The 24,747-nt window shown below is 36.4% G+C and overlaps 1 non-coding gene across 1 annotated transcript; it reads left to right on the top strand.

Annotated features, from left to right (window-relative positions):
- The first annotated feature begins 424 nt into the window (after positions 1–424).
- On the top strand, positions 425–531 carry LOC113754572. The gene has a single exon (XR_003465255.1). It is a non-coding gene; the product is annotated as a small nucleolar RNA R71 (small nucleolar RNA).
- The last annotated feature ends 24,216 nt before the right edge of the window (positions 532–24,747 follow it).

The following is a 24,747-nucleotide window of genomic DNA, read 5'->3' on the forward strand; positions in this document are numbered from 1 at the left end:
ACGGATTGTACGTGTTCAAGTACGGGTCATATGGCTTTTTTAGCACGGACGCATGACCAGCTATGTTTACTTGCTCTGCAGTTTCTTCTTAAATCATGGGGCACATCTCTGCAGAATAACCCATGGCAGTACAAATTTCACACACCTTGGCTTGTGGTATATTTCTTATAGTCAATTGCCGAACAAAGGACGTTAATTCGGATAACTATTATTGGATAGATGATGTTTCTACCTTATTCATCATGCGAATCGGGACATCCTCCTTTGTACCGAACTATTGCGAATTCTCGATCATTTCTTCAATCAACTCCCACGCTTCTCGAGGATTCTTGTTCACCAACGCCCCTCTACTTGCAGCATCAATAATACTCCTGTCTCTGAAAAATAGTTCCTCGTAAAAATACTGGATGAAAATTGCTCGCTTATTTGGTGTTGAGGGCACTTGATGCATAACTTCTTGAATCTCTCCCAGTAATTATAGAGCGATTCTCCTGGATGTTGCTTGATATTGCATATTTCCTTCCTCAGACTTGCAACTCGAGATGCAGGAAAGTATTTTTCCAAGGACTTTTTCTTCAATTGCTCCCAAGTGGTGATACTACTTAGAGGTAGGTAGTACAACCAGTCTTTTATTGAGTCCTTGAGAGAGAAAGGAAATGCCCTTATTTTTATCTATTTTTTCATAATTTTCGGGAGTTTCATACTATTGCAAACAACATCAAACTCTTGCAACTGCTTATAAGGCTCCTCACCTGATAAAATATGAAAAGATGGTAAAGGATAGATTAGGCCAGATTTTAAATCAAACGGTGTGTTATTAGTTAAATTCGAAAAAGTAATGCATAAGGGCTGCTGATTTAAATTAGGAACAGCCAACTCCCTTAGTGTTTGTGCATTAGTTATAATAACTTATTCTCGATCCGAGTAACTCGAAGTATCACCAAGCGAACTTGTTGACTCGACTTCAGGATCAAGTCGCTGAGATGCAGCACTAGATTGCTCTTCCCTGAATTGTCTGGTCTCCTTTCACGTCCGACGCGCGGTCTTCTCTACTTCAAGATCAAAAATTAATTCACGTATACAAGAAGAATGAGGCATAAATCAGAAAAATATCAGAAAATTAAAAAAAAATGAACTTAAAAAGAAACAAATTAACTAACTCTAGTCCTCGACAACGGTGCCAAAAATTGACAGGTTGTCGAACTTGTGCAATAATAAATACCTGCTCAAACAAAATATAATTTCTGTAGATAGTGATAAGTAGGGTCGAATCCACAGGGATTGGGGATATTTATCTCTTTTGAAGTTCAAATTGACAGTGGGGGGGTTTAAATGTTCGAATAAAAATAAATAGCTGACTAAAGATTAAATGAAAAATTATTAAAACCAAAGTAATAATAGCTACGCTCTAGTTAAGAAATAATTTCGGCAATGGTTCACCTAATTGATCTTTGATGCAAAGGTAATTCCAGTTATTAACTAATAAATAGGTTATAAATGTCAAAAAAGCGATGACAGTCAATTCCTTCTTACTGTGTCAATGACTAAAGTACGCCCGTTAATCACTACTCTAATCGAGAAAAAATCCTAAGTACGCCCGTAAGATTTAATTCTCCAATTGCCTTACATATTAAAGGAACCCTATTCTAACCAAACAATACACTACCAGGGTTATTTTAGATTAGCCTGCGTATTCTCCTGACACAAATCTAGTCATGCCAGTTGTCACTATTTTAGAGTAATTAAATAATTACGGATTTAACGCTTCAATTGACATTAGGTTGCTAAATTAATTCAACATCCGGACCTAGGATATTCAATTAACGAAACAACCATAAACACTACCAACAGAGAGTATGCGAATACTAGTAAATAAGAGGAATAAATAAAATTAATTTGATCTTACAATTTTTAGATGAACCAGAACTTTCGTTGCTCCTTCATTAGAAAAAGATATTTAGTTCATCTTCGTTGAGGAAAACCCACACACAATTGCAAAATTAATTGCTGCATACATCGTCTCTCAATTTAGATGATCAATGCAATGGAACAATTGAAAGAACAACCAAATAAGACGAAAAAATCAAAATTTAAAAAGTCATGAAAAGTGGTCTACTGTTCTCCTATCTAATTCCTCTCTATCCCTTTTGTCTACCTCCATACGGCTACCAAGAAAGCATAGGAAAAAAGTCCTAATCCTTGTTGACTTCCTTTTCCTTTTGAAACTACCAAAAATAAAGAAAAAGGAAGTGTCCTAATTTTTCTCCCAGTCTGCCGCATATTTTCCACTAGATAAGGAAACAAAATTGAATTAGTCTCCATCTTGTTGACTGCTACTCAAACTCTTCTGCTGACTACTGTCAAATTGGCACCTTTTTATGGTATTTTGTTCCACTCCCTGTAATAAATACAAATTTCCAAAATGAGTAAAATACGCCAATTAATGCATATTTGATAGAATAATACGAGGGAATTAATTACAAAATATATAACAAAAATACGTCATATCAATTTTATTCATCATCTGACTTGACTATTAAAAACGTTGACACTTGAGACTTATTGTGAGGATCTGAAAAATTTCTTATTTTTATCAAATATTATTGGTTTATTTAAATATTTATTCACTTGTTTTCTCCAAATAATTTATTTCAACCATTCTAAGTCCATTCATACGGAACAATGTCTTCCTTATGTTTTTAAAATGTTCCGTTAGCAAATTTAATTTTCGGAGGTTCGTTTAAGTGAGAAATAATGAGTACATGTGTTTCGAGGTGATGTTCTATTCGAGAGTGTAATTATCTTGGAAAAATTTAGAATGATTAATAGTAGATTAATAAAAGTTAATTGACGAATTCAAGGTAAATGAGTTCTAATTAAATGCATACCGCTCGCACGTCGTTAGTTTTCTGAAAGACGCACTGATACAAATTTATTGGAGATTTGAGGAAGTAATACTAGACTCATGTGAGGACCCGCGAATTTACTTATTTTAAACTCCTATTACTGACTTATTTAAATATTTAATTGGCCGTTTGCTCCGAATATTTTATTCCAACCTTTTTAGACCCAATTACATGAAACTATGGCTTACATGTATTTTTAAAATGACTTGTTACAAAAATTTATTTTGGAAAGTTCGTTTAGTGAGAATAGTGAATTCGCGTTTGGAGGCAATATTCGATTTAAGGGTACAATAAGCTTGAAAAATTGGAGAATTGTACATTAGTCTTGTAATAGGTATTTTTATGTTTAAGTGCTTAAGTATTAGTTAGTGATACTATCGTTATAAGAATTTCTTGGAATTTTCACCTTATCGCGCACAAATCGGAAGTACTCGTTTTCGCGTGTGCGATTAATTGAAGGACTTTAGACCCTTATTTTTAGACCATTGAGAGTGAATAATAATAGTATGAATAGAAGTGCATTAGAGGTTTAGTGCATAAGTGAAACAAACTCGAGAGAAATCGAGCACGAAACGCGGGCGTGTGCGCGCGAGGAGAGAGTTGACTTTTGGAGTATTTTGAACCACACACTTAAGTTTCTCAAGGAAGCTTCATTTTCAGCACAACTCCCTCTCTCTCTTCACTCAAACAGCCGGCCAACCAAGAGGAGGAAGAGAAAGCCAAAACCTCTTCAACAACTCACTCATTTCTTGTCCAAATCATCTCAAAATTTTACCACAACTTGCAAATCACTTGGTGATCATATTAAGCTAGGAGAAGAGCTTCCTGTCCACGGTTTGTTTGAGCTTCATTGGACCGAAAATTCCTGCTTTAGTCATCTATTAAGGTAAACAACGATCAACCTCTTAAATCTTAGTTTATGGAAGTTATCTTGCACTTATGAGCTCATTGATTCACATGGGTAGATATATATTATTGGAAATCTTGTGAGTGGGCTCTATGAAATTCCACAATGGCTTGATGAACTGATTTGATGAGATTTGATGTTAATTATGTTGAATTAGTGCTTAATCTAGTGAAAATAAGTTGTATTGTGGAAAGAAAACTCAAAGGAAACAAAAGAGAGAAAAGTGCCGATTCTACCTCTGCTTTGCCGCACCCGTTGGTGCAAGTTTTTGTGGTTAAATTGACTTGGTTTTGATGTATATATGTTGTATAGGTTGTGTGGAAAGTTTTCATAAAAAATCACTTGATTTGGTTGGCCAAAAGTTGAGATTTCGAAAATGTAGCAAAACTGGAAACGTAACCAGAGCCTCTCTGGCAGTGATTTTGTTTTGGTCATAACTCTTTATTCCGACGTCAAAATCGAGTACTGTTTATGGCATTAAAAACTAGACATTTCTAGTTTTCCAAAGGTATAAAATGTATGCCCCGATTCCACCTGAGGGAGCCGTACCAACCTTGTAAAGTTCCCTGTTCTATTTCTTGTCTGTACTGGAAGCCCTGTTCTGAGCGGCGACTTGATGCTCATATATGAACTAGTTGTGGAAAGAATTTTAAAATGATTCCTTCTAATAGATTGTGGCATTATGAATGTATTTTTCAACACCACTGACCACGCTCAATTCTGAGTTGAATTGAGTGAGATGTGGCCGAATTTCAGATTTGTCTTCGTGACAGAAAACCCTAATTCTGGACTAATCTATAGCTAATCTTGATTTGGGACTTGTTATTCGAAATCCTTGGTGTTAATCTCCTATCAAACATGGAAATTTTTGGAACTTTAATGGTTTTGTTAACTGACTTCCTGTGCGAGTTTTTGCATGAAAATTTAGAAAGGAATAGCTCTTAGATGGTTGTGTAATATTGCTAACTTTGGTGCCATTGCAAGTTCATTTACATGCTCAACTAAAGTACCAAAGCTCAAGCTTTAAACCTGGAAAACCCCTGTTTGAGGAGGAAATTTCAGTGACTTTGAGTCACTATATTTCGGTGCTCAAAACTCTAATTTTTGTTCTGCTTGTTGTGTTGAAAACATTGATTATAACTCTAATTGAGTTCCAAATTTTAGAGGTTAGTTCGCATTGTGTGAATTTTGCCGAATTTCCAAATTTTACCAAAAATCAACCCAAATCTGTCTTGGCATTCCAAAACAGCAACTTTGGACTGAATTTTGAATATCTTCCATTTGGAATTATAATCTTCCAGAAACTTTTAGTACTTTGGAAGCAGTTTCCAATGGTACCAAGTTTTCCAATTTTGGATTTTCAGAGAGTGAGTTATGATTTTTCAAAGAATGCCCCTAAATTTGATAATTCTTGGCCATTTTGTAAAATTCTCGCACGGGAACATGTACAAAGAATCCGGCCGTATATCTGGCTAGTTTTTGGCCGGATTGTTGGCCTGATTGGTGGTGGAAATTGAAAAAGATTTGGATCCTTCACTGCCTCGAATCCGGACAGAAATCCTTGGCTGGATTGTGACGTGTCACGCTTCAGTTTTGTCTTTGATTGATCGTTTGGAAATTGATTTACATGATTTCATACTTACTTGTTTCCATCCAATGATTTTAATGATAAAGATTAGATTTTTCTTATGATTGTTGAACCCCACTTTTGAGTCTCGATTTACAAGAAAATTTAGGCTCATCATCGCAATATTTTATAGATTGTACATGTGTGCAATCTTCCGTGATAATTGGGGTTTATAAGTGATAGTTGTGAGAACCCTCATTTTTAAAATACAATTTTCTCAAACTACATGCCTTGCACCAAGATTTAAACCACCTCTTACATTCTAGCATTATATTTTACAATGTGTTACAACAAATCCCTTGTATTGACCCTCACTTTAAAACACAATTTTCTTATTTACATGCCTTATTATTATAAGATCTAGACCATTTAATATATGCCCTTACAATATATTTCCTATGTATTACAATAATTTCCATGCATTACATTACATTTCATTTTACTTGAAGTAAAATATTATCTTGAGTTGGATTCTAGTAGTTCATCACTTGCATTTTACCAAGTGTTCTTTTATTAGTGGAAGAGACTTTATGTGAGTGATTAGAGGGGTTAAATTAGGATTGGTACATTTGGAAAGGTATAAATACCATTACTCAAAGGATTAAGAGAAGTTGTGGTCAAGAAGTGAGAGATGTGGCAAAACCCTAGCCATGGACTTGTTTGACCAAAGACTAACAAGACAATTTAAACTAAACTTAGCTTTTTTTTAGTATGTTGGCCGAAATTCCTAGCTTCAAAAGAGAGTGAGAGAGAGAGCTCCATAAACTTGTCTTTTACCCTTAGTAAATCAAGAGCAACCAAATCAAAAGAGAAAGATTTAGAGTTTGTGAGAAAACTTTCTCCAATCCTAGTGGTTGATTCAAGCTTTGAGGTTTTCATTTTGGTGGATTGACTTGGTGGTCCAAGCTACTCACAAGAAAGGTAAGTACACCTTAAATGGTAGTTTATTGGTGATAAATCATGTGTTTCAAGTATTAATGGCAAACCATAAGTTGTTTGGGTTGTGAGTTGAAGTAATCTTTTGAACTAGACAAATGAGTAATTAGTTAGAAAGCATGCCTACCAAGTGTTTGATGAAATGCATGCACTATATTCATGGTTGTTTATGAAGTATTAACATGTTTTAAAACCCTTTTGAGTGAGATATACCACTTGGTATGTGATTTAAGTGGAAATCATGAAAGGATGAAAGTTAGAAAATTTGAAGAAGGTGCTGTCCGAAATTTCAAGGACTTTCTGCCCTGTTTTGCTTGGATATTTTCGTGCTTAATATGGCTACAAATGTGAGGGATATATGTTGTGCTATGTGTGTTGAGGTTGTCTACAAAAAATTAGCCAATTTGGTTGGATAAATTTTGAGTTATGAGCAAAGAGGCAAAACTGGACTAGGCCCAGGAATTTTCTAACCAGTGATCTTGTGAGGGTCATAACGTTTTCCTCTATGATTGGAATTGAGTGTTGTTTGTGGTATTTGAAAGTAGACTCTTAGAGCTTTAAAATGGTACAAAGCTCATTTTCTGGTTCATCCCGAGCTATTCGTGGCGAGTCTTGAAAGTTGGCTGCCCGTTTATTACTGTTCATCCGAGACTGTCCAGAAAATTCATTTGGTTGCTTGACTTTGAACCACTTACGTTTGGATTTTGGAAATGGTTTCTTCTACACAAATATAGCTTTGTGAACCTAGTTTCCAACGCCACTAATGGAACCTAATTCTGACTTTTCCACAGTGCATTATAACCGTTTTCCCGAGACTGCCAGGCAAGACTGTTCAACCCGAGAAAAGGAACCCTTAAGCCTAAATGAAACCTTTCTTTTGCCGAGCTTTCATGTACACATTAAACTTGTTTTCTCATGAACTTTTACCATGGTATGGACCTCATTGCATGCCGGATTAAGTAGCCTAGACTACTCACTTGGTTTCTTAATGAACCTATAATTTAGTGAGGAACGAATCTAATTGTTAACAATTTCACTCGTTGCCTAAGGTTTGGGGAAACGAAGGTGACCGTAACTGAGACGTTTGATGTTGATTACTACTTTTGCTTGACAGGTGAGTGTTCCACTACTTGCTACCTGTTATGTGAAATATCTGAATATCTAAAATACTTGATTTGTGACTGTTGGAGCCAAGTGTGTTTTGATAGAATGGAGGCGAGCGTGTACTTTATCGCACTCGAACTCCCTTGTTTTCCAATGAGGCTCTGTGTACTGTTATTATGAGATGTGATTTCTCTATATATGGCTGTGTTTAAGTTGTTTGGGTGATATCCCATCAACTACTACTACTGTTTGGATACCCAACCTCTTAGGTGAGTCGGTTGTATCGAGCCAGCAAGGGTTCGATCGAGAAGGCCGATAAACCTTAGGGACTGATGTTTGGAGGTCCCTGGTGAAGTATAGCCATTGTGCTTGCTTGTTGTGTTGCCTAGCACCACCAGTGGTAAAATCCTCGACTTGATCCTATTTCTTTGGAATCTTGGATTCCTGGTATACTCGAGTATTACCAAACTACTGTTTGTGGCGTGCGGGCCCGGTAGGGGGTTGATTGGTGGACGGAGATTGGTGAAAGTGGCATTCTACGGACCCTATATATTGTGCATACAAGTGTTGATGGAGTGTCAACAGGAGACAATTATGATCAAGCTCAAGTGGATTTTTGGCTTTTGAAAGCCACCCGTATCCTTGAATTGAACTGTGATTAAACTGTTATTCTACTATACGGTGTTTAATTGGTTATTTTTTGACCTTATGTGGTTATGTATTTATTTGCTTTACTTGGAACCTCACTGGGCCTTTGTTTTCCTAAACAGATCGAGGATGGATTGATCAAGAGCTTTTTTAGCTTTATTTTATTTTGAACTTGTATTTTGAGATTGTAACCTTTTGTTTAAGACGACTTTACTTTTGACTTCCGTAAGCTTGAATCTATAAGTTCGACTTATGTTATGTAAATTATGTGTGGAGTGATAAGTTGTCTTGTAATTATGTGTATGCTAAGCTTTTAGATTATTGGTGTAGTGTTTATATTTAATTAGGGTCACACTCCCTTGTATGGAAGATATCTCATCCGCTTCATTTGAGTTATTAGTACTTTGATCGACTGAGCCCCGGCGAGAGCTGGGCAGACAATCTATTGATACCCTAGGGTTCGCCCTAGGGAGAGGTGGGGCTGTCACAGTTGGTATCAGAGCTTAGGTTTCAGATCCTTGTAGTATATCCTAGATTTAAACGTTTGGGATGCTGGATTGTTGGATTGGTTTAAAAGCTAAGTGACCACTAAAAGGGATAAAAATTAGAGCCTAGGTTTGAATTGGCCTGAGTGAATCAGAAATTTTCGACTTGAGGATTATATTAGACTATTCCCCGTTAAGAGTACTTAAGTTTCTTCTACACTTTGTGTAGGATGGATGGGACGGATCTAGTGGCCCTAGCAATAGACCGGTTTGCGAGCCGTTCCGTGGGGACATACCGATGATTAAGTATCGAATCTGGCCCGGAGGAGCTTGAGCCTAGTAGAGCCCATCTAACTGCTACAGGTGGTGTGAGTGTCTTCATATTTATACCTATCCTAATGAAGTAGTATTGGCTGTTGTGAAAGGGTGGAAGGTGCTTGCAAGGGACAATGCTAGGCTTGAAACTGAAGTGAATCAACTGAAGGAAACTATTAAAACGCAAACTGATCGGATTAGGGAGCTTGTGTATGATGTGGTCGAGGGCCGAGAAAGGGCTGATGACCTTTGTGCACAGCTTGGAGAAGCTCAGGAGCGCATGGTTAAGAGGCCATGAAAGTGAGGAATATAGCTGAATCGATTTTGAATATTTGTGATGTCTTACTTTGAGATGTGAGCGATGAGGCTTTCTACATTGGAGGCGAGGCAGGAGTTGAACCTGCCAGGCTGAGGGGTCAGCTAGTCTAGGGCAGACTAAGCCTTTACTTCTAAATTACTATTTTGGAGTGATTTTGACTACTGTACATAGAGAGGATAGGGGATGTGGTGGCTCGGTAGTTATACTGATTTCTTTTGGCCACTTACACAAGATTTTTACTTGATATGATTGTATGACTGTATCTGTATTTTTGAGGCTCGTACTTGATATTTTTGGTCTTGTTATCTTGTAAACAACTGTTATGAGCATTTGAACGTATAATACTTTGACTGTGGCTGTTACTTTGACTGTAACTGTGACTTTGACTTTGTTTCGGAATTGGCGCTTAACTGCTTTGCATTTTCACTCACTTATCGTGACTCCGATTTCATTTTTATTTACCTTTTGGAAATGGATAAGTATCTGTTATGTATCAACACGTACTTATCTGTCAGTTATTATATTTGGTCCCTAAACCAGTGAGTAGGAATGGGAACTAAATGACAACGTGGTCGAGACTGTAGGCGAGAATTCAGGCAAGTCCAGGACTAAGGAGATGAACAAGGGTCTATAGCAAACCAGAACTAGGGACCCCGAGATGAAGGAGGGGACCAGGTAGCTACGACTATCAATCGAATGACGGATTTACTAGCCCGTTTGGTTAACCAGCAAGGTCAAGTACCTGGTAACCAGCAAAGGGACCATGAAAATAAGGCCCTGAAACGGTTCCAAAGTTTGCTCCCCCTAAATTTCTTAGAGGACCAGATCCCAAAGCTGCCGAAAACTGATTTGAAAGAATGGAAGATATTTTTACTGCTTCGCGTGGTCTCTGCGCGGAATGAGCTTGGGATCAGGTGGTATTCTTGGGCGTAAGTTATGAATCAAGACTGTTATAAGCATAAACCCTTTATCAGGGTACTTGGAAGAAATAGATATGTACATCGGGAAGGAATCTCTAATATAGGTGATTTACTCTTGGGACCGGCCGGCTCGAGTTGTAAATTACCTTATTGCGGATTCTTGTACTTGATTACCAAAGAGTGGAGAGCACTAGAATAAAGGTTTGTATCTTGATTGCACTTGAGATAAGTTTTAATGGCAAAAGTCAAGGCACGGAAGATTCTAACATTTGACCTAGTTATTGGACTAATTGAGGAAATGGATCTTGGAAGTTGTCATGGAATAATCTAGAAATAGTTTGTTAGGGTTTCTATAGATGGTGGCTAGATTGTAGTGTACGTCGAGAAATTTACACTGAAGGCCTATTTCTTTCTCCTGTGACTGTGAAGACTTGATAAGTGTTTATTTCAAATGTGAGGCGGTTTTGATTGCAACTATATGGATATTTCTACCCCTCTTGTGATATTCTTTCCTATACTTCCTTGGCACCTATCCACTAATGTCTAAGTATGGACTTGACTCGATTACTATCGTGGCGAGATCGTGAGTTTTGGAATTATACATAGGGATTTGAGAAAAGAATTTGGGTTCTATACCTGTATGCAAGAGCTTGAGATAGGATGTGGAACTTTTGATGTACAAAGTACGCTTTAGGATTTCATTATGTACATAAGTGGTAAGGATACTCCTTGTGTTAAAATCTCCGGATAAGAATAAGTGGCATAGTGTTTCGAGATATTGCTCTAAATGTACCATACTTTCTTGTCTATCCCATCTGAGAATAGTTACATTTAGTTTCTCGTGGTTGGATTGGAAGTGAATAAATTTAAAAGTTATATGGTTAGAATTTTCAATTATAATTAGTTACTTATTCTGCTCCTTTGATTTGCCTGGCAAGCTATCATCAAGTTAAGTGGATCGACAAGATGACAAATTTGACTGATCTGCATAAGAAAATAGAGATTATTCGAAAGGAAGTATAGTTCTAAAAGATATTAACTGAGCACTGGGAATGACGATGGAAACAAGAATACTTGGAGAAAAATTGAACTACTACACCAGAACATATAATTGAAAAAGAAATATGAAGGGATTCCAGAAGGGGTACGCAATAAGTTTGAATTAGTGCAGTTGCCTAGTCGAATAGCATCTCAAGACATTCCTTGTCAAGTTAGCCATTAGTGAGTGGATGGGCAGCATTGGATCCTTGCCCATGAGTCTATTGCTATAATTTAGTCTTTAAGTTAAGTGAAGATTTTCGTTTGTCGTTCCCAAGGAATAAATTTAACGTATAGTGTATGGGTTTGAGAGCTAGCAAGAATAGTAGCCAAGTTTTAACTCTTCTTTTATCAAGATTAAAGTTTGTGTCACATTCTTCACCTTGACTAAATCAAAAAGTTGACCAAATTGGTTTCATTTTCCTCATGCTTGGCTGAACAAATGGAGAAGAAAAACCAAAGAGAGACCTTCAACTCTAACCTCAAATTTGTACTTGAATCTTGAGTTTCAACCAACTAATTTGCAAACTACTCTATAGAAATGATAACTAAGGTAGATTTCAAGGTGTTGGTGGCGTGATTTTGAAGGAAGAAGCTCTAAGTTTTCATCTTTCTTGAGGTTACAGGGTAATTTTGGCAATAAACTTTCCTCTACTTTAAATATATGCAAACTGGTGGTTTAGGGTTTCAATTTCAGTTGTTTTATGAGAAAATATCATGGTTTGAAGTTGTGTTGTGAAATTTTCAGTTTTATGGTACTTTTCTGTCCACACATGATACTTAAGTGTTGGCCATGGTTTGGTAGCCTTGCTATGTGAAATATCTACCTTTTATATGCTAGTTTAACTTGCCCAAAGAAACTTCCAGCTTGTGATTAGGAATTTCAGTTTAGGGTTTCATTTTCTAACTTGAATAGATGACAGTTATATGCTTGATGTAGTGAGTTGTTGGCTTGATATTTATATGCTTGGGTTGAAGCTATTTCATGGGAAGAATAGAGCCTTGAATGGGCTGGAAAAAGTTAGTAAACACAAAGGAAGTGCTGCTGAAAAGTTTTCCGCAGGGAATCTTGGAAAGTTTTACGAAAGCTGTTATATCTTGATGTGGAAAAGTCAAAATTGAGTTTCGTTTATTATGTTTGAATCTAGGTTCAGAGTATCAGTATTGTTCTCAATTCCCATGAATATGTGTTATTTTCAAAATTGACTGAAATTGCATACCTGTTCTATCTTTTATTGGGTGAAGCAACAAATTTAGGTTAGAATTTGACTGACTTGTGGATAGGATCTTACAATGGTACCTTCTAGAAAGTTGTAACGATTTGAATCTGTTTTCCAATGGTATAAAGTTTATAAATTTTGGACTTAAGAATCTAGAGATATGATTTTCAAATGAGATCACACAAAACTGGAAAATTTCTATTTTCCTAGGATTATTCCTACTTACATTTCCAACTTTAGGATTGGAGTTGGTAAACTATTTTGAGGTTGGTTTATAAGTGGATTGAGGCTTAAATAAAATGAAATGAGTTCATCAAATCATTTTAGGTCAGATAGTTTACCACTTTGCATTTTGAATGTCTTTTCTACTTTCTCCAAATATTTGGCTATAAGTGATACTTTTTTGCTCTAAATGACTTTTGCAACATTGATTGGTAAGGACATGAGGATTATTCCTCGATTGGAACAAGCTAATATTATATTTTGATAGGTTATACGAGTATGAAACTTGTAAATTGATACATGTTCTAAATAAAGATTTGGAGCCTCAATTCCTACATAATATGACTTTGTATTGCTGGTCTTTTACTAAAGCATGTGCTCACAGGACTTGAGAGAGTTAAAAAGGATATTCACCGAAAATATTTTAAACTATTCAGTAATCAAGCTGAGAATTTCGAGGGTGAAATTCTTTAAGGGGGAGAGAGTGTGAGAACCCTCATTTTTAAAATACAATTTCCCCAAACTACATGCCTTGCACCAAGATTTAAACCACCTCTTATATGCCCTAGCATTATATTTTACAATGTGTTACAACAAATCCCTTGTATTGACCCTCACTTTAAAACATAATTTTCTTATTTACATGCCTTATTATAAGATCTAGACCATTTAATATATGCCCTTACAATATATTTCCTATGTATTATAATAATTTCCATGTATTACATTTCATTTCATTTTACTTGAAGTAAAATATTATCTTGAGTTGGATTCTAATAGTTCACCACTTGCATTTTACCAAGTGTTCTTTTATTAGTGGAAGAGACTTTATGTGAGTGATTAGAGGTGTTAAATTAGGATTGGTACATTTGGAAAGGTATAAATACCATTAGTCAAAGGATTAAGAGAAGTTGTGGTCAAGAAGTGAGAGATGTGGCAAAACCCTAGCCATGGACTTGTTTGACCAAAGACTAAGAAGACAATTTAAACTAAACTTAGGCTTTTTTTTAGTATGTTGGCCAAAATTCCTAACTTCAAAAGAGAGTGAGAGAGAGAGCTCCATAAACTTGTCTTTTACCCTTAGTAAATCAAGAGCAACCAAATCAAAAGAGAAAGATCTAGAGTTTGTGAGAAAACTTTCTTCAATCCTAGTGGTTGATTCAAGTTTTGAGGTTTTCATTTTGGTGGATTGACTTGGTGGTCCAAGCTACTCACAAGAAAGGTAAGTACACCTTAAATGGTAGTTTATTGGTGATAAATCATGTGTTTCAAGTGTTAATGGCAAACCATAAGTTGTTTGGGTTGTGAGTTGAAGTAATCTCTTGAATTAGACAAATGAGTAATTAGTTAGAAAGCATGCCTACCAAGTGTTTGATGAAATGCATGCACTTTATTCATGGTTGTTTGTGTAGTATTAACATGTTTTAATACCCTTTTGAGTGAGATATAACACTTGGTATGTGGAAATCATGAAAGGATGAAAGTTAGAAAATTTGGAGAAGGTGCTGTCCGAAATTTCAAGGACTTTCTGCCCTGTTTTGCTTGGATATTTTCGTGCTTAATATGCTACAAATGTGAGGGATATATGTTGCGTTATGTGTGTGGAGGTTGTCTACAAAAAATTAGCCAATTTGGTTGGATAAATTTTGAGTTATGAGCAAAGAGGCAAAACTGGATTAGGTCCAGGAATTTTCTGACCAGTGATCTTGTGAGGGTCATAACGTTTTCCTCAATGATTGGAATTGAGTGCTGTTTATGGCATTTTAAAGTAGATTCTTAGAGCTTTAAAATGGTACCAAGGTCATTTTCTAGTTCATCCCGAGCGATTCGTGGCGAGTCTTGAAAGTTGGCTGCCCGTTTATTACTGTTCATCCGAGACTGTCCGGAAAATTCATTTGTTTGCTTGACTTTGAACCACTTACGTTTGGATTTTGGAAATGGTTTCTTCTACACAAATATAGCCTTGTGAACCTAGTTTCTAACGCACCTGATAGAACCTAATTCTGACTTTTCTACAGTGCATTATAACTGTTTTCCCGAGACTGCTGGGCAAGACTGTTTAAATGAAACCTTTCTTTTGTCGAGCTTTCATGTACACATTAAACTTATTTTCTCATGAACTTTTACCATGGTATGGACCACATTGCATGCCGGATTAAGTAGCCTAGACTACTCACTTGGTTTCTTAATAAACCTATAATTTAGTGAGGAACGAATCTAATTGTTAACAATTTCACTCGTTGCCCTAGGTTTGGGGAAACGAAAGTGACCGTAACTGAGACGTTTGACGTTGATTACTACTTTTGCTTGACAGGTGAGTGTTCCACTACCTGCTACCTGTTATGTGAAATATCTGAATATCGAAAATACTTGATTTGTGACTGTTGGAGCGAAATATGTTTTGATAGAATGGAGGCGAGCGTGTACTTTATCGCACTCGACCTCCCTTATTTTCCGATGAGGCTCTGTGTACTGTTATTATGAGATGCGATTTCTCTATATATGACTGTGTTTAATTTGTTTGGGTGATATCCCATCAACTACTGCTACTGTTTGGGTACCCAACCTCGAAATTGTGAAGTATAAGTTGGAAAACGTAAGTTAGTGATTGATCTGATAGGATTAACCATGAAGGGATTGATCTGTAAGTGAATTTCGAGGACGAAATTCTTTTTAAGGAGGGGAGGATGTGAGGACTCGAAAAATTTCTTATTTTTATCAAATATTATTGGTTTATTTAAATATTTATTCACTTGTTTTCTCCAAATAATTTATTTCAACTATTCTAAGTCCATTCATACGGAACAATGTCTTCCTTATGTTTTTAAAACGTTCCGTTAGCAAATTTAATTTTCGGAGGTTCGTTTAAGTGAGAAATAATGAGTACAAGTGTTTCGAGGTGATGTTCTATTCGAGAGTGTAATTATCTTGGAGAAATTTAAAATAATCAATAGTAGATTAAGAAAAGTTAATTGACGAATTAAAGGTGAATGAGTTCTAATTAAGTGCATACCGCTCGCGTGTCGTTAGTTTTCCGAAAGACGTGCTGATACAAATTTATTGGAGATTTGAGGAAGTAATACTAGTCTCATGTAAGGACCCGCAAATTTACTTATTTTAAACTCCTATTATTGGCTTTTTTAAATATTTAATTGGCCGTTTGCTCTGAATATTTTATTCCAACCTTTTTAGACCAAATTACATGAAACTATGGCTTACATGTATTTTTAAAATGACTTGTTAAAAAAATTTATTTTGGAAAGTTCGTTTAGTGAGAATAATAAATTCACATTTGGAGGCAATATTCGATTTAAGGGTACAATAAGTTTGAAAAATTGGAGACTTGTACATTAGTCTTGAAATAGGTATTTTTATGTTTAAATGCTTAAGTATTAGTTAGTAATACTATCATTATAAGAATTTCTTGAAATTTTCACTTTATCATGCACAAATCAGAAGTACTCATTTTCGCGTGCGCGATTAATTGAGGGACTTTAGACCCTTATTTTTAGACCATTAAGAGTGAATAATAATAGTATGAATAGAAGTGCATTAGAGGTTTAGTGCACAAGTAAAACAAATTCGAGAGAAATCGAACACGAAACGCGCGCGTGTGCGCGCGAGGAGAGAGTTGACTTTTGGAGTATTTTGAGCCACACACTTAAGCTTCTCAAGGAAGCTTCATTTTCAGCACAACTCCCTCTCTCTCTTCACTCAAACAGCCGGCCAACCAAGAGGAGGAAGAAGAAGCCAAAACCTCTTCAACAACTCACTCATTTCTTGTCCAAATTATCTCAAAATTTTACCACAACTTGCAAATCACTTGGTGATCATATTAAGCTAGGAGAAGAGCTTCCTTTCCACGATTTTCTTGAAATTCATTGGACCGAAAATTCCTGCTTTAGTCATCTACTAAGGTAAACAACGATCAACCTCTTAAATCTTAGTTTATGGAAGTTATCTTGCACTTATGAGCTCATGATTCACATGGGTAGCTATATATTGTTGAAAATCTTGTGAGTAGGCTCTATGAAATCCTACAATGGATTGATGAACTGATTTGATGAGATTTGATGTTAATTATGGTGGATTAGTGCTTAATCTAGTGAAACTAAGTTGTATTGTGGAAAGAAAACTCAAGGGAAACAAAAGAGAGAAAAGTGCCGATTCTGCCCCTACTTTGCCGCACCTGTTGGTGCAAGTTTTTGTGGCTAAATTGACTTGGTTTTGATGTATATATGTTGTATAGGTTGTGTGGAAAGTTTCCACCAAAAATCACTTGATTTGGTTGGCCAAAAGTTGAGATTTAAAAAATGTAGCAAAACTGGAAACGTAACCAAAGCCTCTCTGGCAGTGATTTTGTTTCGGCCATAACTCCTTATTCCGACGTCGAAATCGAGTGTCGTTTATGGCATTAGAAACTAGACACTTCCAGTTTTCCAATGGTATAAAATGCATGCCCTGATTCCACTTGAATGAGCCGTAGCCTTGTAAAGTTGCCTGTTCTGTTTCTCATCTGTACTGGAAGTCCTATTCTGAGCTGCGACTTGATGCTCATATATGAACTAGTTGTCGATAGAATTTTAAAATGATTCCTTCTAAGAAATTGTGGCATTATGAATCTAGTTTTCAACTCCACTGACCATGCTCAATTCTGAGTTGAATTGAGTGAGATGTGGCCGAATTTCAGATCTATTTTCGTGAAAGAAAACCCTAATTCTGGACTGATCTATAGCTAATCTTGATTTGGGACTTGTTATTCGAAATCCTTGGTGTTAATCACCTATCAAACTATTTTGGCTGTTTCCTAGACTTTTTCCTCATAAATGAATCATTTTTGAGGAATGTTCATTGGCCAGATGTTTGAGAAAAGGAAAACTAAAGTACAAGGCAGATTTGCCTTGGAAATTCTTGGAATTTCAATGGTTTTGTTAACTGACTTTTCGTGCGAGTTTTTGCTTGAAAATTTACAGAGGAATATCCCTTAGATGGTAGTGTAATATTACTAACTTTGGTGCCATTCCAAGTTCGTTTACATGCTCAACTAAAGTACCAAAGCTCAAGCTTTAAACCTGAAAAAACCCCTGTTTGAGGAGGAAATTTCAGTGAATTTGAGCCACTATATCTCGGTGCTCAAAACTCTAATTTTTGTTCTGCTTGTTGTGTTGAAAACTTTGGTTGTAACTATAATTGAGTTCTAAATTTTAGAGGCTAGTCCGAATTGTGTGAATTTTGCCGAATTTCCAAAACTTTGCCGAAAATCAAACCAAATCTGTCTTGGCATTCCAAAACAGCAATTTTTGGCCGAATTTTGAATATCTTCCATTTGGAATCATGGAATAGTATCTTCTAGAAACTTTTAGTACTTTGAAGTAGTTTCCAACGGTACTAATTTTTCCAATTTTGGACTTTCAGAGAGTGAGTTATGATTTTTCAAAGAATGCCCCTAAATTCGATAATTGTTGGCCATTTTGTAAAATTCTCATGCGGGGACATTTTCAAAGAATCCGGCTGTATATCCGGCCAGTTCTTGGCCGGATAGTTGGCCGGATTGGTAGTGGAAATTGAAAAAAATTTGGATCTCTCACTGCCTCGAATTCGGCCAGAAATTCGGCCAGATATCCGGCCAGTTCTTGGCCGGATTGTGACGTGTCACGCTTCAGTTCGTCTTCGATCGATCATTTGGAAATTGATTTACATGATTTCGTACTTACTTGTTCCCATCCAATGATTTTAAAGATAAAAATTAGATTTTCTTATGATTGTTGAACCCCACTTTTGAGCCTCGATTTTCAAGAAAATTTAGGCTTGTCATCGCGATATTTTCTAGATTGTACATGTGTGCAATCTGCCATGATAATTGAGGTTTATAAGTGATAATTCATTATTAATTGCTCTGGCACACAAGAGGACCTTCAAGAGGATCCTACGGTGGACGCTTAAACCCTCAAAAGGGCATTACTTCTTTGTTTACTTGGTGAGTGTCAAGTGTATGAGTACTTGATACATGCTTAACTGTTATAAATGATTGGAGATTTTGAAAATGGAGTCGAGTGTGTACTTTACCCCATTCGTTCTCATTTGAAATGAATGGAATGAAATATATTGAATGAAATGAATAATTGGATGATATTGAATACTTGGATGAAATGAAATGGTATGCTATGGTTGCATACGTCGTTGGAGTGAATCTCCTCGACTCACAAATGTTACATGGGGGACGCCCAAACTCATAGGCTGACCTTGGGACTTGAGCTGGCATGGGCTTGGTCGGGAACCTCGGTGAGCCATGGGAATTACCTGATAAGCTTGATCTATTGGAGAGATCTCGCTTGGCATACTCGTGGAGTATCGCCTTATAAATGTCGTGCGGGCCCGGTACGGTGTACGGTGGACGGACTTGAGAAGTAAGTGGAGATCTACGGATTGAAAATATCAACCCGGTTGACGGAGAGTCATCGTGGGAAGATATACGAATGAGATTGGTAAAGCAAGTGGAAGATAGCTCCTGAGAGCTCCTATATCCTTGAATTGTTTCTGTTTACCCTTCTTGCTTGAATTGTCATTTACTTGAATATTATTTTTTTACTCGTTAATTGGGATTGTTACTTGGACAATGTGCTTGCATGTGTGTTCTTGGCCTGACAAGCAATCGCTCACCCCGTAGATTTGTTTTCCTTAACAGGAAAGGACATGGAGTGAATCTCCGAGAAACCCTCTGGATGTACTTGTGTATTAAGGTTTCAAATGCAATTAGCTAGATATTTTGGCTGTTGTATAATTTGGGATTTGATGTGTATTTTGGAAAATCCGATGTAAGAATTGGATAATCGCTTTATTTTGACCTGGTAGTGTAAGACTTGGACAGTCAGTTATGGAAACGACTTCTCTTTAGTAGGCTTGTATTAATTATATACATTGTTAAGCTTGAAAGTTTCCGCACTTTCTTACTTTATCTTGTCGGAATGACTAGTATTGTATTAAGATTGAATCAAATTGTCTTGAGTCTTGGCGAGAATTGGGCAGGCGTTCCGCGGATACCCTTTGGTTCGCCTTAGAGAGAAGTGGGGGCGTCACACTTATTTATAACCTTTTACAAGACTCAAAGACCTAAACCAATTGAAACAATTAACTACTTTCCTAAAATTCTAACTCGATTAGAATAGGAAATTAATTAACTCAAATTGGCTTAATTATGGTCAACATGACCTTAGTCTTTATTGTGTGAAACTAACGGCTCAACATTAACTAATTAACTACCTACTACTTACTAGAAATAGTGAAACACACATGGTTGGAATTTTCCAAGCAAATGACACACAATAGTTATAAGCTGAAATAATGACAAACTACGGAAAACTATTCCAAACTAAGGAAGGGATTCGGATTTGTTGAGTTTCAATAAATCAACTGCTCTTTTATCTTGAATCATATTTAGAATTTGATGCCATTGATCATATGTTCGTATCATTCCCTTTCTCTTAAAAGTGATTTGCGTTCAAATCGACAGATTGGAGAAAATGCAGCACTTCGGGCAACACCTTCATGTGAGCATACCACATTGCATGGCACTTATTAAGTGTAAGGAACTCACGAGCAAAGTCTTCAACCAAGAGATGTACCAATGTATCCGAAACTAATTATAGTGCCACTTTACTCTAAGATGTTCACGAACAATCTCTATAACCACTCACATGAACTCTTTGTCTCGGATTGTAAATTCGGCACCTACAAAAGAAATTAAATAGTAAGTACTTGTAGGTATGAAATCACTTAAAAATTTATCATTTGCATCTACTAGATAGGGATCTTCATAGCGATGCTTAAGTAGACTAGAAAAACTTCTAATCTGGTTATGTAAAGTAGTACAATCCTTCACTACTTGATGTTTATATGACGCATCTTTACAACTTTGCATATCTTGCATGGATGAAACTAAATAAGAATGGATAGTTTTTGTGACAGCCCCACCTTCCCCTAAGGCGTACCAAAGGAGTTAGCGGACTGCCTGCCCAACTCTCGCCAGGACTACTAAAACGGTAAACATCAACTCAGGTCGTTCGGGAGTCTATTAGCGCGCTTAACCAAACCAACAATCGAGAAACGGAAAACAAAAGTCAAAACGTAAAGCGAATAGTGACGGCTACATCACAATCCACCAAGACCCAATCAAATGCAAATGACTTCTTACAATCCCTGAAAGGAAAATATATACAAGCCAAGTATAATACATTGAACATGAATACACACACACTGTTACAAACCACATTTGTATGATTACAAGGCAAAAGGAAACATGTAAATCCAAGTACAATCAAGTTGCCACTATTGAGGAGCTATACAAAATCTCTCAACTAGCTCGACTCAACTCATCTTCAAACTCAAAAGTCCAAAAGATAATCCCCTGTAAGAAAAACAAAATTAACGGAGTGAGCTTTCGCCCAATGAGGTACAATCACGAAAATATACCAGGATCACATAAACATAAGAATATTCAGTCCAAATACGCACGTCAAGGAAGTAAAAGCAACAACACCCAAGTGTAGGGAATAAAATGATACGGATGGCTCTCAAGAGCCCTTTTCCTCTTTTGTCATGCTTGATCTCATCTCATTGACTCTCCGTCAATGTATACCAAGTAATCATGACCGTAGACTCCTCTTTACTCCAATTATCCGTCCACCTCACTTTCCCCTTACCGGGCCCGAACACCAAACAGTACAGAATTGGTATTACTCGAGTATACCGGAATCAAGGGTCTCATACCCAAAGATTCCCAAATACAGTCCCCATGGCTTGTCAAATGTCCCCGACCAAGTCCTTACTGGCTCGAGTCCATTGACTTCCAATGAGGTAGAGCTCAGAGTGAACAGTAAAGGTCCAGAGTTACAGTAAAGATTGGTATCCAATCGACACCAAATCAAGTACAGTCAAGAGTATTCAAGTGATATAATAAACAGTCAAGTAAGCCTAATGTAATAACCAGTCAAGAAGGCCAGAGAGTACGAGAGTGGTAAAGTACACCCTCGCCTCACCTAGCTCAAACAATCATCATAACTAGTCCAAATCACAGAATTCAAGTACAAGAAAGCCACGGAATAACAAACATGTGAGTAGTACACTCACCAAGTTCAACAAAGAAATTTCACAAGTTTTCGCCCGACGTGAGCCTCGGATCACCGGCACGCCCTATAACAATCAAGAAAGTACAATGAAAACTCAAACACAAGTCGAATACCTTTTTCTAGGAACTATTAAGGCAAGACCCAAATATAGCTTGGAAATGAAAAATACATAACATTTAGGGTTAAAAGTAGAAATAAACCCTAAGATTATTCATTTCTATCAAATCTCAACCCAACTCATAAGAATCCGATACCCTAGACACTTGGACAGCATTTCCCCTAAAATTTCAGCTTTTCCAACCTACAAGACAACCATTAAAAGCTATCCAACACAACCACAAGCACCCAAACAATTCATAAGCCATTCAATATACTTCATTGGGGTCATAATACCCCTCAATTATAGCCAATTAGAAGCTCAACTATCAACCATAGAAAACCCCCAATTAGTAACCCTAAATCTGAAATTTTCCGCACAAGCGGAAATTTTTCGCAATTAACCACAATTAACGCACAAGAGAGCTATATAATGCCATTTAGAACCATCAATTCCAGCTCAATCATCTCAATCATAGGAAAACAGAAAATTCCCACAAAAATCAGAAAATTAGCTAGCTTCACTCCAATCCACCAAATCTTCCGAAAAATCACGTATATAGCTACTATAAGGCACCAATTGGCCAAAATTAAAACCAAAAGATGAGTTCCAAGCAAGATACCTTAGTTCTTCAAGAAAGGTTGTAGCTTAGGAGATTTCCTTCCAAAACAACACCACCAAGCTCTTCAAACACCCTTAGGAAGTTGATTTTGTGGACTAATTCAAGAAATAATCGGCTAGTTTTCAAGATTGAGCAAGGATTTGAAGATGAAAGGTTGAAGATTTCTTTCCTTTGTTGGCTAGAGAGGTTCGGCCATGAGGAGATGAAGAATGAAGACAACTTGGTCAAAATTAGACTTTAAGTAAAGTAAAGAAAGTTAAGTCAAAAGTTAGGTAAGCTTAGTCCAACAACAATTGGACACTTGGCACTTTGTTTTTGCTAGAGTTATCCTCTTGTCCCTCCATGATTAATCCATCTAGGTAACCTCCAACTATCTCCTAATCCCTAGTAATAAAATCCCTTTGCGCAAAATTTAACCTAATTGGCCGAATTTCTCTCACTTAATGCACTAGCGGGTCCCACGTCCAAAATACGTTCCTAATTTCTCACGAACTACCTTATACTAGAAAAATGATTTAAAAACTATATTTACTGATAAAATGTTGATAAAAGTAATTTAAGAAAGAAAATAAAAGAAAACGGGTGCACAGGAATAAAATAATACCTAAATAAAATTTTTTTTTCTGGGTTCTCACAGTTTTGGAATCTACAAACAAAACAATGAAGTTAGTGTCGAATGAACTAAAAAATGGACAAAGAAAGATTGGAACAACATTATCGAAATTATAAGAAAATATGAAACAAAGTTCAAGTGTAGCCACTCCATTTGACACAGCAATTGGCTGATCAACAAATAAAATATCTCTAACTTGAAGTTTGAACATATGTTGATAACAAATCGAAACAACACTCAAGACTCCAATTCCGTGAAAGCTCTCTAACTCTCCAATAGATGTAGGAATTGAACAACTTAAGACCAAGACGGTTGCACTTTGTTTAACCTGCACAAAATAAGAAACACTAAATAAATTAAAGTTAAGATTGTTAGTAGATAAATAAGTACTCTCATTAATTCTCTCAGTTTTTACAATCATACTCTCGATCTCAAGAGAACGCTCACTCATGTTCTCACTCAAGCACAATGCACTTTCTTTTTCATTATCACTTCCTTCGACTTTTATTTAATGTACATTCACATTTTGTACATTATTGAATTTGCTCTTAACTTCATTCTCCCATTCCATAGCTTCAATAATGATTTCTTCAAATTCAACTCCACTTATGATGGGTTTAGGTGGATTGTCATTGGCTACAGCATCCACAAAGTCCATATTAGAAGATGCTTGAGTATTGCATTTAGATTTCTCCTTTATTTGCTTCTCATGTAGCAGACGTTGGTAGATGTCCCAATATGATTTCTCATGTGGCTCATTCTTCAACTTAGGCATGGAAGTTGTTAGATAAACCTTCTCTTTCCTTCTTTGAAGTTGCCTTTCAATTTTAACTGCCATACTTACTGCATCCCTCAACTTCATATGAGGTAGTACTTCAATGCGATCAACAATCTTTCTATTCAAGCCATCCAAAAATTGATCAATGGTAGTGTCTAGATCTTCCTCAATCCCATCTTGCTTCATTATTGACTCTATCTCTTCAAAATACTCAATCATAGTTTAGAATCTTGATTAAGTAAGTGAAATTTTTGTAGCAACTCTCCAAAGTAAATAGGAGTATATCTCTTAAGCATTATTTTCTTCAATGCACTCCAACTGGAAATTGAAGATAGTCCACGTAATCAGCGTTCCTTCACAAATTGATTCCACCATGTTAAAGCATAATGATTAAAAGTATGGATAGCCAATTCTACCTTCTCCTTCTCAGTATAAGATTGATGTCCAAATAAGCATTCCATTCTCTTTACCCATATTAAGCATGCATCAGGATCTTTAAGACCACTGAAATATGGTATGGATACTTTAGAGTTAGAAGAACCAACTCCTTGATATCCTTTTAATTCCTTCTCATGATGTCGCCAATCATTAATGTAATAAGGTGTTCCACTTGAATATCTGGAAGTGGATCTCTCCATTCCACCAAAAGTGTTTGTGAATATGCAAGAATGGTTAGTGAGAAGAAAGAAATTTCCTTACAACACTCCCTTACGTGCATTCACTCACTCTCGTGTTTACATTCAGGTACACACGCTCTATTAATCTCACCACTCTTTCAATTTCTTGATCACAATCCTTGAGACAAATTGAATTTGCTCAAAATTAATCAAGAAGACTTAACAATTCAATTAACACGAGTCGAATA

Source organism: Coffea eugenioides, chromosome 11 (genome assembly GCF_003713205.1).
Source record: "Coffea eugenioides isolate CCC68of chromosome 11, Ceug_1.0, whole genome shotgun sequence".
NCBI classification, from domain to species: domain Eukaryota; kingdom Viridiplantae; phylum Streptophyta; class Magnoliopsida; order Gentianales; family Rubiaceae; genus Coffea; species Coffea eugenioides.